The following is a 13,082-nucleotide window of genomic DNA, read 5'->3' on the forward strand; positions in this document are numbered from 1 at the left end:
TGAGCGCCTTGAGTGAGGAGCTCCATGTTCGTTTTGTGTGGGTGCTGAAGCTGCTTGTTTCCATCCCACTGGGCTCAATGGGCATGGGACCGGAAGTGACCCAACAGGGTTTCCTAGATAGCTGCCAAGACAGCTGATGGTATGTGAAGTTCATGAGGCAGGTGGAGTTGTTTTTGCAGTGGAAGAGCTGTGCTGCTGCTTCGGGCAGTTGCCATTCACCAGCACACTCCCTTCCCTAGGTGTCATATCCACTTTCAGACATATGTGCTTCCAGAGCACTTGGTTTCCATGGCAGCGGGAAATGGCTTGGGCACTGAACTTGTCGTTCGCCGACTAGTTTTGATCCTTGAGTGAGGAGCTCCATGTTCGTTTTGTGTGGGTGCTGAAGCTGCTTGATTCCATCCCACTGGGCTCAATGGGCATGGGACCGGAAGTGACCCAACAGGGTTTCCTAGATAGCTGCCATGACAGCTGATGGTATGTGAAGTTCATGAGGCAGGTGGAGTTGTTTTGGCAGTGGAAGAGCTGTGCTGCTGTTTCGGACAGTTGCCATTCACCAACACACTCCCTTGTCTAGGTGTCATATCCACTTTCAGACATATGTGCTGCCAGAGCACTTGGTTTCCATGGCAGCGGGAAATGGCTTGGGCACTGAACTTGCCTTTGGCCGTGGAGTTTTGAGCGCCTTGAATGAGGAGCTCCATGTTCATTTTGTGTGGGTGCTGAAGCTGCTTGATTCCATCCCACTGGGCTCAATGGGCATGGGACCGGAAGTGACCCAACAGGGTTTCCTAGATAGCTGCCAGGACAGCTGATGGTATGTGAAGTTCATGAGGCAGGTGGAGTTGTTTTGGCACTGGAAGAGCTGTGCTGCTGCTTCGGGCAGTTGCCATTCACCACCACACTCCCTTCCCTAGGTGTCATATCCACTTTCAGACATACGTGCTGCCAGAGCACTTGGTTTCCATGGCAGCGGGAAATGGCTTGGGCACTGAACTTGTCTTTGGCCATGTAATTTTGAGCGCCTTGAGTGAGGAGCTCCATGTTCGTTTTGTGTGGGTGCTGAAGCTGCTTGATTCCATCCCACTGGGCTGAATGGGCATGGGACCGGAAGTGACCCAACAGGGTTTCCTAGATAGCTGCCAGGACAGCAGATGGTATGGGAAGTTCATGAGGCAGGTGGAGTTGTTTTGGCACTGGAAGAGCTGTGCTGCTGCTTGGGGCAGTTGCCATTCACCAACACACTCCCTTCCCTAGGTGTCATATCCACTTTCAGACATATGTGCTGCCAGAGCACTTGGTTTCCATGGCGGCGGGAAATGGCTTGGGCACTGAACTTGTCTTTGGCCGTGGAGTTTTGAGCGCCTTGAGTGAGGAGCTCCATGTTCGTTTTGTGTATGTGCTGAAGCTGCTTGATTCCATCCCACTGGGCTCAATGGGCATGGGACCGGAAGTGACCCAACAGGGTTTCCTAGATAGCTGCCAGGACAGCTGATGGTATGTGAAGTTCATGAGGCAGGTGGAGTTGTTTTGGCGGTGGAAGAGCTGTGCTGCTGCTTCTGGCAGTTGCCATTCACCAACACAATCCCTTCCCTAGGTGTCATATCCACTTTCAGACATATGTGCTGCCAGAGCACTTGGTTTCCATGGCAGCGGGAAATGGCTTGGGCACTGAACTTGTCTTTGGCTGTGGAGTTTTGAGCGCCTTGAGTGAGGAGCTCCATGTTCGTTTTGTGTGGGTGCTCAAGCTGCTTGATTCCATCCCACTGGGCTCAATGGGCATGGGACTGGAAGTGACCCAACAGGGTTTCCTAGATAGCTGCCAGGACAGCTGATGGTATGTGAAGTTCATGAGCATGTGGAGTTGTTTTGGCACTGGAAGAGCTGTGCTGCTGCTTCGGGCAGTTGCCATTCACCAGCACACTCCCTTCCCTAGGTGTCATATCCACTTTCAGACATATGTGCTGCCAGAGCACTTGGTTTCCATGGCAGCGGGAAATGGCTTGGGAACTGAACTTGTCTTTCGCCAACTAGTTTTGATCCTTGAGTGAGGAGCTCCATGTTCGTTTTGTGTGGGTGCTGAAGCTGCTTGATTCCATCCCACTGGGCTCAATGGGCATGGGACCGGAAGTGACCCAACAGGGTTTCCTAGATAGCTGCCAGGACAGCTGATGGTATGTGAAGTTCATGAGGCAGGTGGAGTTGTTTTGGCACTGGAAGAGCTGTGCTGCTGCTTCGGGCAGTTGCCATTCACCACCACACTCCCTTCCCTAGGTGTCATATCCACTTTCAGACATATGTGCTGCCAGAGCACTTGGTTTCCATGGCGGCGGGAAATGGCTTGGGCACTGAACTTGTCTTTGGCCGTGGAGTTTTGAGCGCGTTGAGTGAGGAGCTCCATGTTCGTTTTGTGTATGTGCTGAAGCTGCTTGATTCCATCCCACTGGGCTCAATGGGCATGGGACCGGAAGTGACCCACCAGGGTTTCCTAGATAGCTGCCAGGACAACTGATGGTATGTGAAGTTCATGAGGCAGGTGAGGTTGTTTTGGCGGTGGAAGAGCTGTGCTGCTGCTTCGGGCAGTTGCCATTCACCAACACACTCCCTTCCCTAGGTGTCATATCCACTTTCAGACATATGTGCTGCCAGAGCACTTGGTTTCCATGGCAGCGGGAAATGGCTTGGGCACTGAACTTGTCTTTCGCCAACTAGTTTTGATCCTTGAGTGAGGATCTCCATGTTCGTTTTGTGTATGTGCTGAACCTGCTTGATTCCATCCCACTGGGCTCAATGGGCATGGGACCGGAAGTGACCCAACAGGGTTTCCTAGATAGCTGCCAGGACAGCTGATGGTATGTGAAGTTCATGAGGCAGGTGGAGTTGTTTTGGCACTGGAAGAGCTGTGCTGCTGCTTCTGGCAGTTGCCATTCACCAGCACACTCCCTTCCCTAGGTGTCATATCCACTTTCAGACATACGTGCTGCCAGAGCACTTGGTTTCCATGGCAGCGGGAAATGGCTTGGGCACTGAACTTGTCTTTGGCCGTGGAGTTTTGAGCGCCTTGAGTGAGGAGCTCCATGTTCGTTTTGTGTGGGTGCTCAAGCTGCTTGATTCCATCCCCCTGGGCTCAATGGGCATGGGACCGGAAGTGACCCAACAGGGTTTCCTAGATAGCTGCCAGGACAGCTGATGGTATGTGAAGTTCATGAGGCAGGTGGAGTTGTTTTTGCACTGGAAGAGCTGTGCTGCTGCTTCGGGCAGTTGCCATTCACCACCACACTCCCGTCCCTAGGTGTCATATCCACTTTCAGACATATGTGCTGCCAGAGCACTTGGTTTCCATGGCAGCGGGAAATGGCTTGGGCACTGAACTTGTCTTTGGCCGTGGAGTTTTGAGCGCCTTGAGTGAGGAGCTCCATGTTCGTTTTGTGTGGGTGCTCAAGCTGCTTGATTCCATCCCACTGGGCTCAATGGGCATGGGACCCGAAGTGACCCAACAGGGTTTCCTAGACAGCTGCCAGGACAGCTGATGGTATGTGAAGTTCATGAGGCAGGTGGAGTTGTTTTGGCGGTGGAAGAGCTGTGCTGCTGCTTCGGGCAGTTGCCATTCACCAACACACTCCCTTCCCTAGGTGTCATATCCACTTTCAGACATATGTGCTGCCAGAGCACTTGGTTTCCATGGCAGCGGGAAATGGCTTGGGCACTGAACTTGTCTTTGGCTGTGGAGTTTTGAGCGCCTTGAGTGAGGAGCTCCATGTTCGTTTTGTGTGAGTGCTCAAGCTGCTTGATTCCATCCCACTGGGCTCAATGGGCATGGGACCGGAAGTGAGCCAACAGGGTTTCCTAGATAGCTGCCAGGACAGCTGATGGTATGTGAAGTTCATGAGCATGTGGAGTTGTTTTGGCACTGGAAGAGCTGTGCTGCTGCTTCGGGCAGTTGCCATTCAGCAGCACACTCCCTTCCCTAGGTGTCATATCCACTTTCAGACATACGTGCTGCCAGAGCACTTGGTTTCCATGGCAGCGGGAAATGGCTTGGGCACTGAACTTGTCTTTGGCTGTGGAGTTTTGAGCGCCTTGAGTGAGGAGCTCCATGTTCGTTTTGTGTGAGTGCTCAAGCTGCTTGATTCCATCCCACTGGGCTCAATGGGCATGGGACCGGAAGTGACCCAACAGGGTTTCCTAGATATCTGCCAGGACAGCTGATGGTATGTGAAGTTCATGAGGCAGGTGGAGTTGTTTTGGCACTGGAAGAGCTGTGCTGCTGCTTCGGGCAGTTGCCATTCACCAACACACTCCCTTCCCTAGGTGTCATATCCACTTTCAGACATATGTGCTGCCAGAGCACTTGGTTTCCATGGCAGCGGGAAATGGCTTGGGCACTGAACTTGTCTTTGGCTGTGGAGTTTTGAGCGCCTTGAGTGAGGAGCTCCATGTTCGTTTTGTGTGAGTGCTCAAGCTGCTTGATTCCATCCCACTGGGCTCAATGGGCATGGGACCGGAAGTGACCCAACAGGTTTTCCTAGATAGCTGCCAGGACAGCTGATGGTATGTGAAGTTCATGAGGCAGGTGGAGTTGTTTTGGCACTGGAAGAGCTGTGCTGCTGCTTCGGGCAGTTGCCATTCAGCAGCACACTCCCTTCCCTAGGTGTCATATCCACTTTCAGACATACGTGCTGCCAGAGCACTTGGTTTCCATGGCAGCGGGAAATGGCTTGGGCACTGAACTTGTCTTTGGCTGTGGAGTTTTGAGCGCCTTGAGTGAGGAGCTCCATGTTCGTTTTGTGTGAGTGCTCAAGCTGCTTGATTCCATCCCACTGGGCTCAATGGGCATGGGACCGGAAGTGACCCAACAGGGTTTCCTAGATAGCTGCCAGGACAGCTGATGGTATGTGAAGTTCATGAGGCAGGTGGAGTTGTTTTGGCAGTGGAAGAGCTGTGCTGCTGCTTCGGGCAGTTGCCATTCACCAACACACTCCCTTCCCTAGGTGTCATATCCACTTTCAGACATATGTGCTGCCAGAGCACTTGGTTTCCATGGCAGCGGGAAATGGCTTGGGCACTGAACTTGTCTTTCGCCAACTAGTTTTGATCCTTGAGTGAGGATCTCCATGTTCGTTTTGTGTGGATGCTGAAGCTGCTTGATTCCATCCCACTGGGCTCAATGGGCATGGGACCGGAAGTGACCCAACAGGGTTTCCTAGATAGCTGCCAGGACAGCAGATGGTATGTGAAGTTTATGAGGCAGGTGGAGTTGTTTTGGCACTGGAAGAGCTGTGCTGCTGCTTCGGGCAGTTGCCATTCACCAACACACTCCCTTCCCTAGGTGTCATATCCACTTTCAGACATACGTGCTGCCAGAGCACTTGGTTTCCATGGCAGCGGGAAATGGCTTGGGCACTGAACTTGTCTTTGGCCGTGGAGTTTTGAGCGCCTTGAGTGAGGAGCTCCATGTTCGTTTTGTGTGAATGCTGAAGCTGCTTGATTCCATCCCACTGGGCTCAATGAGCATGGGACCGGAAGTGACCCAACAGGGTTTCCTAGATAGCTGCCAGGACAGCTGATGGTATGTGAAGTTCATGAGGCAGGTGGAGTTGTTTTGGCGGTGGAAGAGCTGTGCTGCTGCTTCGGGCAGTTGCCATTCACCAACACAATCCCTTCCCTAGGTGTCATATCCACTTTCAGACATATGTGCTGCCAGAGCACTTGGTTTCCATGGCAGCGGGAAATGGCTTGGGCACTGAACTTGTCTTTGGCTGTGGAGTTTTGAGCGCCTTGAGTGAGGAGCTCCATGTTCGTTTTGTGTGGGTGCTCAAGCTGCTTGATTCCATCCCACTGGGCTCAATGGGCATGGGACTGGAAGTGACCCAACAGGGTTTCCTAGATAGCTGCCAGGACAGCTGATGGTATGTGAAGTTCATGAGCATGTGGAGTTGTTTTGGCACTGGAAGAGCTGTGCTGCTGCTTCGGGCAGTTGCCATTCAGCAGCACACTCCCTTCCCTATGTGTCATATCCACTTTCAGACATATGTGCTGCCAGAGCACTTGGTTTCCATGGCAGCGGGAAATGGCTTGGGAACTGAACTTGTCTTTTGCCAACTAGTTTTGATCCTTGAGTGAGGAGCTCCATGTTCGTTTTGTGTGGGTGCTCAAGCTGCTTGATTCCATCCCACTGAGCTCAATGGGCATGGGACCGGAAGTGACCCAAAAGGGTTTCCTAGATAGCTGCCAGGACAGCAGATGGTATGTGAAGTTCATGAGGCAGGTGGAGTTGTTTTGGCACTGGAAGAGCTGTGCTGCTGCTTGGGGCAGTTGCCATTCACCAACACACTCCCTTCCCTAGGTGTCATATCCACTTTCAGACATATGTGCTGCCAGAGCACTTGGTTTCCATGGCGGCGGGAAATGGCTTGGGCACTGAACTTGTCTGTGGCTGTGGAGTTTTGAGCGCCTTGAGTGAGGAGCTCTATGTTCGTTTTGTGTGGGTGCTGAAGCTGCTTGATTCCATCCCACTGGGCTCAATGGGCATGGGACCGGAAGTGACCCAACAGGTTTTCCTAGATAGCTGCCAGGACAGCTGATGGTATGTGAAGTTCATGAGGCAGGTGGAGTTGTTTTGGCACTGGAAGAGCTGTGCTGCTGCTTCGGGCAGTTGCCATTCACCAACACACTCCCTTCCCTAGGTGTCATATCCACTTTCAGACATATGTGCTGCCAGAGCACTTGGTTTCCATGGCAGCGAGAAATGGCTTGGGCACTGAACTTGTCTTTGGCCGTGGAGTTTTGAGCGCATTGAGTGAGGAGCTCCACGTTCGTTTTGTGTGGGTGCTGAAGCTGCTTGATTCCATCCCACTGGGCTCAATGGGCATGGGACCGGAAGTGACCCAACAGGGTTTCCTAGATAGCTGCCAGGACAGCTGATGGTATGTGAAGTTCATGAGGCAGGTGGAGTTGTTTTGGCGGTGGAAGAGCTGTGCTGCTGCTTCGGGCAGTTGCCATTCACCAACACACTCCCTTCCCTAGGTGTCATATCCACTTTCAGACATATGTGCTGCCAGAGCACTTGGTTTCCATGGCAGCGGGAAATGGCTTGGGCACTGAACTTGTCTTTCGCCAACTAGTTTTGATCCTTGAGTGAGGAGCTCCATGTTCGTTTTGTGTATGTGCTGAAGCTGCTTGATTCCATCCCACTGGGCTCAATGGGCATGGGACCGGAAGTGACCCAACAGGGTTTCCTAGATAGCTGCCAGGACAGCTGATGGTATGTGAAGTTCATGAGGCAGGTGGAGTTGTTTTGGCACTGGAAGAGCTGTGCTGCTGCTTCTGGCAGTTGCCATTCACCAGCACACTCCCTTCCCTAGGTGTCATATCCACTTTCAGACATACGTGCTGCCAGAGCACTTGGTTTCCATGGCAGCGGGAAATGGCTTGGGCACTGAACTTGTCTTTGGCCGTGGAGTTTTGAGCGCCTTGAGTGAGGAGCTCCATGTTCGTTTTGTGTGGGTGCTCAAGCTGCTTGATTCCATCCCCCTGGGCTCAATGGGCATGGGACCGGAAGTGACCCAACAGGGTTTCCTAGATAGCTGCCAGGACAGCTGATGGTATGTGAAGTTCATGAGGCAGGTGGAGTTGTTTTTGCACTGGAAGAGCTGTGCTGCTGCTTCGGGCAGTTGCCATTCACCACCACACTCCCGTCCCTAGGTGTCATATCCACTTTCAGACATATGTGCTGCCAGAGCACTTGGTTTCCATGGCAGCGGGAAATGGCTTGGGCACTGAACTTGTCTTTGGCCGTGGAGTTTTGAGCGCCTTGAGTGAGGAGCTCCATGTTCGTTTTGTGTGGGTGCTCAAGCTGCTTGATTCCATCCCACTGGGCTCAATGGGCATGGGACCCGAAGTGACCCAACAGGGTTTCCTAGACAGCTGCCAGGACAGCTGATGGTATGTGAAGTTCATGAGGCAGGTGGAGTTGTTTTGGCGGTGGAAGAGCTGTGCTGCTGCTTCGGGCAGTTGCCATTCACCAACACACTCCCTTCCCTAGGTGTCATATCCACTTTCAGACATATGTGCTGCCAGAGCACTTGGTTTCCATGGCAGCGGGAAATGGCTTGGGCACTGAACTTGTCTTTGGCTGTGGAGTTTTGAGCGCCTTGAGTGAGGAGCTCCATGTTCGTTTTGTGTGAGTGCTCAAGCTGCTTGATTCCATCCCACTGGGCTCAATGGGCATGGGACCGGAAGTGAGCCAACAGGGTTTCCTAGATAGCTGCCAGGACAGCTGATGGTATGTGAAGTTCATGAGCATGTGGAGTTGTTTTGGCACTGGAAGAGCTGTGCTGCTGCTTCGGGCAGTTGCCATTCAGCAGCACACTCCCTTCCCTAGGTGTCATATCCACTTTCAGACATACGTGCTGCCAGAGCACTTGGTTTCCATGGCAGCGGGAAATGGCTTGGGCACTGAACTTGTCTTTGGCTGTGGAGTTTTGAGCGCCTTGAGTGAGGAGCTCCATGTTCGTTTTGTGTGAGTGCTCAAGCTGCTTGATTCCATCCCACTGGGCTCAATGGGCATGGGACCGGAAGTGACCCAACAGGGTTTCCTAGATATCTGCCAGGACAGCTGATGGTATGTGAAGTTCATGAGGCAGGTGGAGTTGTTTTGGCACTGGAAGAGCTGTGCTGCTGCTTCGGGCAGTTGCCATTCACCAACACACTCCCTTCCCTAGGTGTCATATCCACTTTCAGACATATGTGCTGCCAGAGCACTTGGTTTCCATGGCAGCGGGAAATGGCTTGGGCACTGAACTTGTCTTTGGCTGTGGAGTTTTGAGCGCCTTGAGTGAGGAGCTCCATGTTCGTTTTGTGTGAGTGCTCAAGCTGCTTGATTCCATCCCACTGGGCTCAATGGGCATGGGACCGGAAGTGACCCAACAGGTTTTCCTAGATAGCTGCCAGGACAGCTGATGGTATGTGAAGTTCATGAGGCAGGTGGAGTTGTTTTGGCACTGGAAGAGCTGTGCTGCTGCTTCGGGCAGTTGCCATTCAGCAGCACACTCCCTTCCCTAGGTGTCATATCCACTTTCAGACATACGTGCTGCCAGAGCACTTGGTTTCCATGGCAGCGGGAAATGGCTTGGGCACTGAACTTGTCTTTGGCTGTGGAGTTTTGAGCGCCTTGAGTGAGGAGCTCCATGTTCGTTTTGTGTGAGTGCTCAAGCTGCTTGATTCCATCCCACTGGGCTCAATGGGCATGGGACCGGAAGTGACCCAACAGGGTTTCCTAGATAGCTGCCAGGACAGCTGATGGTATGTGAAGTTCATGAGGCAGGTGGAGTTGTTTTGGCAGTGGAAGAGCTGTGCTGCTGCTTCGGGCAGTTGCCATTCACCAACACACTCCCTTCCCTAGGTGTCATATCCACTTTCAGACATATGTGCTGCCAGAGCACTTGGTTTCCATGGCAGCGGGAAATGGCTTGGGCACTGAACTTGTCTTTCGCCAACTAGTTTTGATCCTTGAGTGAGGATCTCCATGTTCGTTTTGTGTGGATGCTGAAGCTGCTTGATTCCATCCCACTGGGCTCAATGGGCATGGGACCGGAAGTGACCCAACAGGGTTTCCTAGATAGCTGCCAGGACAGCAGATGGTATGTGAAGTTTATGAGGCAGGTGGAGTTGTTTTGGCACTGGAAGAGCTGTGCTGCTGCTTCGGGCAGTTGCCATTCACCAACACACTCCCTTCCCTAGGTGTCATATCCACTTTCAGACATACGTGCTGCCAGAGCACTTGGTTTCCATGGCAGCGGGAAATGGCTTGGGCACTGAACTTGTCTTTGGCCGTGGAGTTTTGAGCGCCTTGAGTGAGGAGCTCCATGTTCGTTTTGTGTGAATGCTGAAGCTGCTTGATTCCATCCCACTGGGCTCAATGAGCATGGGACCGGAAGTGACCCAACAGGGTTTCCTAGATAGCTGCCAGGACAGCTGATGGTATGTGAAGTTCATGAGGCAGGTGGAGTTGTTTTGGCGGTGGAAGAGCTGTGCTGCTGCTTCGGGCAGTTGCCATTCACCAACACAATCCCTTCCCTAGGTGTCATATCCACTTTCAGACATATGTGCTGCCAGAGCACTTGGTTTCCATGGCAGCGGGAAATGGCTTGGGCACTGAACTTGTCTTTGGCTGTGGAGTTTTGAGCGCCTTGAGTGAGGAGCTCCATGTTCGTTTTGTGTGGGTGCTCAAGCTGCTTGATTCCATCCCACTGGGCTCAATGGGCATGGGACTGGAAGTGACCCAACAGGGTTTCCTAGATAGCTGCCAGGACAGCTGATGGTATGTGAAGTTCATGAGCATGTGGAGTTGTTTTGGCACTGGAAGAGCTGTGCTGCTGCTTCGGGCAGTTGCCATTCAGCAGCACACTCCCTTCCCTATGTGTCATATCCACTTTCAGACATATGTGCTGCCAGAGCACTTGGTTTCCATGGCAGCGGGAAATGGCTTGGGAACTGAACTTGTCTTTTGCCAACTAGTTTTGATCCTTGAGTGAGGAGCTCCATGTTCGTTTTGTGTGGGTGCTCAAGCTGCTTGATTCCATCCCACTGAGCTCAATGGGCATGGGACCGGAAGTGACCCAAAAGGGTTTCCTAGATAGCTGCCAGGACAGCAGATGGTATGTGAAGTTCATGAGGCAGGTGGAGTTGTTTTGGCACTGGAAGAGCTGTGCTGCTGCTTGGGGCAGTTGCCATTCACCAACACACTCCCTTCCCTAGGTGTCATATCCACTTTCAGACATATGTGCTGCCAGAGCACTTGGTTTCCATGGCGGCGGGAAATGGCTTGGGCACTGAACTTGTCTGTGGCTGTGGAGTTTTGAGCGCCTTGAGTGAGGAGCTCTATGTTCGTTTTGTGTGGGTGCTGAAGCTGCTTGATTCCATCCCACTGGGCTCAATGGGCATGGGACCGGAAGTGACCCAACAGGTTTTCCTAGATAGCTGCCAGGACAGCTGATGGTATGTGAAGTTCATGAGGCAGGTGGAGTTGTTTTGGCACTGGAAGAGCTGTGCTGCTGCTTCGGGCAGTTGCCATTCACCAACACACTCCCTTCCCTAGGTGTCATATCCACTTTCAGACATATGTGCTGCCAGAGCACTTGGTTTCCATGGCAGCGAGAAATGGCTTGGGCACTGAACTTGTCTTTGGCCGTGGAGTTTTGAGCGCATTGAGTGAGGAGCTCCACGTTCGTTTTGTGTGGGTGCTGAAGCTGCTTGATTCCATCCCACTGGGCTCAATGGGCATGGGACCGGAAGTGACCCAACAGGGTTTCCTAGATAGCTGCCAGGACAGCTGATGGTATGTGAAGTTCATGAGGCAGGTGGAGTTGTTTTGGCGGTGGAAGAGCTGTGCTGCTGCTTCGGGCAGTTGCCATTCACCAACACACTCCCTTCCCTAGGTGTCATATCCACTTTCAGACATATGTGCTGCCAGAGCACTTGGTTTCCATGGCAGCGGGAAATGGCTTGGGCACTGAACTTGTCTTTCGCCAACTAGTTTTGATCCTTGAGTGAGGAGCTCCATGTTCGTTTTGTGTATGTGCTGAAGCTGCTTGATTCCATCCCACTGGGCTCAATGGGCATGGGACCGGAAGTGACCCAACAGGGTTTCCTAGATAGCTGCCAGGACAGCTGATGGTATGTGAAGTTCATGAGGCAGGTGGAGTTGTTTTGGCACTGGAAGAGCTGTGCTGCTGCTTCGGGCAGTTGCCATTCACCAGCACACTCCCTTCCCTAGGTGTCATATCCACTTTCAGACATACGTGCTGCCAGAGCACTTGGTTTCCATGGCAGCGGGAAATGGCTTGGGCACTGAACTTGTCTTTGGCCGTGGAGTTTTGAGCGCCTTGAGTGAGGAGCTCCATGTTCGTTTTGTGTGGGTGCTGAAGCTGCTTGATTCCATCCCACTGGGCTCAATGGGCATGGGACCGGAAGTGACCCAACAGGGTTTCCTAGATACCTGCCAGGACAGCTGATGGTATGTGAAGTTCATGAGGCAGGTGGAGTTGTTTTTGCACTGGAAGTGCTGTGCTGCTGCTTTGGGCAGTTGCCATTCACCAACACACTCCCGTCCCTAGGTGTCATATCCACTTTCAGACATATGTGCTGCCAGAGCACTTGGTTTCCATGGCAGCGGGAAATGGCTTGGGCACTGAACTTGTCTTTGGCCGTGGAGTTTTGAGCGCCTTGAGTGAGGAGCTCCATGTTCGTTTTGTGTGGGTGCTGAAGCTGCTTGATTCCATCCCACTGGGCTCAATGGGCATGGGACCCGAAGTGACCCAACAGGGTTTCCTAGACAGCTGCCAGGACAGCTGATGGTATGTGAAGTTCATGAGGCAGGTGGAGTTGTTTTGGCGGTGGAAGAGCTGTGCTGCTGCTTCGGGCAGTTGCCATTCACCAACACACTCCCTTCCCTAGGTGTCATATCCACTTTCAGACATATGTGCTGCCAGAGCACTTGGTTTCCATGGCAGCGGGAAATGGCTTGGGCACTGAACATGTCTTTGGCTGTGGAGTTTTGAGCGCCTTGAATGAGGAGCTCCATGTTCGTTTTGTGTGAGTGCTCAAGCTGCTTGATTCCATCCCACTGGGCTCAATGGGCATGGGACTGGAAGTGACCCAACAGGGTTTCCTAGATAGCTGCCAGGACAGCTGATGGTATGTGAAGTTCATGAGCATGTGGAGTTGTTTTGGCACTGGAAGAGCTGTGCTGCTGCTTCGGGCAGTTGCCATTCAGCAGCACACTCCCTTCCCTAGGTGTCATATCCACTTTCAGACATACGTGATGCCAGAGCACTTGGTTTCCATGGCAGCGGGAAATGGCTTGGGCACTGAACTTGTCTTTGGCTGTGGAGTTTTGAGCGCCTTGAGTGAGGAGCTCCATGTTCGTTTTGTGTGAGTGCTCAAGCTGCTTGATTCCATCCCACTGGGCTCAATGGGCATGGGACCGGAAGTGACCCAACAGGGTTTCCTAGATAGCTGCCAGGACAGCTGATGGTATGTGAAGTTCATGAGGCAGTTGGAGTTGTTTTGGCACTGGAAGA

The sequence above is a fragment of the Ochotona princeps genome, chromosome 1 (assembly GCF_030435755.1).
Source record: "Ochotona princeps isolate mOchPri1 chromosome 1, mOchPri1.hap1, whole genome shotgun sequence".
Classification (NCBI taxonomy): Eukaryota; Metazoa; Chordata; class Mammalia; order Lagomorpha; family Ochotonidae; genus Ochotona; species Ochotona princeps.